Source organism: Octodon degus, unplaced genomic scaffold (genome assembly GCF_000260255.1).
Source record: "Octodon degus isolate 3935 unplaced genomic scaffold, OctDeg1.0 scaffold00246, whole genome shotgun sequence".
NCBI lineage: Eukaryota > Metazoa > Chordata > Mammalia > Rodentia > Octodontidae > Octodon > Octodon degus.
Window position 1 is genome coordinate 308,674 of NW_004524822.1, and position 1,765 is coordinate 310,438.

At 49.6% G+C, this 1,765-nt stretch overlaps 1 pseudogene; it reads left to right on the forward strand.

Annotated features, from left to right (window-relative positions):
• The first annotated feature begins 427 nt into the window (after window positions 1-427).
• On the forward strand, window positions 428-1,418 carry LOC101585960 (annotated as a pseudogene).
• The last annotated feature ends 347 nt before the right edge of the window (window positions 1,419-1,765 follow it).

The following is a 1,765-nucleotide window of genomic DNA, read 5'->3' on the forward strand; positions in this document are numbered from 1 at the left end:
AGCTGAGCTGAACCAGCATAGTGTCTGCTACTGGGAGAGACATTGGAAAAAAAAAGACAAACAGCAGAAAAGAAGAGACAAGACAAAAGAGAGAGGGAAAGAGGAGAAGAAAGGGGAGGGGAGGCAAAGGAGGAGAAAAAAGGGGAGGGGAGGAGGGGGAGGAGAAGAGAAGGAAGGGGAGGGAAGAGAGAGGAGAGAGGGAGAAAGACAGAGAGACAGAGATTGAAAGACAGAGAGAAGAGAGGAGAGGAAAGAAGAGGAGAGGGAAGAAGAGAAATCCCAAGTGGAATCTGATTCCTCTGAGACTGCCAGATGTGGGGCCCTGGGTCTCTGAATGAATACAGAATGGGCTGCCACTCTTTTCCTTGGATGTTAAAGAAAGCATGACCTCCAGAAGAAAACCTCAACAACTAAAATCCCAGGAGGCAGGGACCAAGACTGAGAGGTTGCTGGGTGGGCACTATGGCCGGGATCACCACCATCGAGGCGGTGAAGCGCAAGATCCAGGTTCTTCAGCAGCAGGCCGATGATGCACAGGAGAGGGCCGAACACCTCCAGTGGGAAGTGGAGGGAGAAAGGCGGGCTGGGGAACAGGCTGAAGCAGAGGTAGCATCCTTGAACCGTAGGATCCAGCTGGTTGAAGAGGAGCTGGACCGTGCACAGGAGCATCTGGCCACTGCCCTGCAAAAGCTAGAGGAAGCTGAGAAAGCTGCTCATGAGGGTGAGAGAGGTATGAAGGTCATTGAAAACAAGGCCCTAAAAGATGAAGAAAAGATGGAGCTGCCAGAAATCCAGCTGAAAGAAGCTAAACACATTGCCGAAGAGGCAGATAGGAAGTATGAAGAGGTGGCTCGTAAAAGTTGGTGATTATTGAAGGAGATTTGGAACGCACAGAGGAGAGAGCTGAGCTGGCAGAGTCCCGTTGCCAGGAGAAGGATGAACAGATCAGCCTGATGGACCAGAACCTGAAGTGTCTGAGTGCTGCTGAAGAAAAGTACTCACAAAAAGAAGACAAATATGAGGAAGAAATAAAGATTCTTACTGATAAACTCAAGGAGGTGGAGACCCGCTCTGAGTTTGCTGAGAGATCAGTAGCCAAACTGGAAAAGACAATTGATGACTTGGAAGATAAGCTGAAATGCACCAAAGAGGAGCACCTCTGTGCACAAAGGCTGCTGGACCAGACTCTGCTTGACCTGAATGAGATGTAGAGCTCCCCCAGGCTGCCCTGCCGCTGCTCCTCCCTTTGACCCCAACACACCCCCTGAGGCCAGCCTGCCCGAGCTGACCTCAAAACTGAGGGCTGATCTTTAACTGGAAGGCTGCTTACTCCTTTCTGTATCCTCTCCCCACTCCCTACCCCCACCTCCTTGTCTTTTTCATCAAACTGTCTCTGCCTCTTCCCAGAGATTCCAGCTGGGCTAGAGGCCAAGCACCCTTGCGAACAACATTTAAGGGAATGTGAGCACAATGCAAAGTGTCTTTAAAAGCGTGTTGTGATGTACACATTTGTAATAACTTGTAGTTGTAACAAACCATTTGCAAAACTTTCCGAATAATTGCACAGCTCTGAAGCCACAATCTAATTCCATTCTCACTTTGGAAGGTAGCTTTTCAGCCTAATGCATAGTGCTCTCTCCATAGAGGAAGAAAAGAAGTATGGGCATGCCTTACCAAGAGCCAAACAGAGTCCAGGCAGAGACTCCACCGGGGAGACATTACAGCTCTGTACCGAGTACCAGCTAAGCCAGAAAGGAGATTCCAG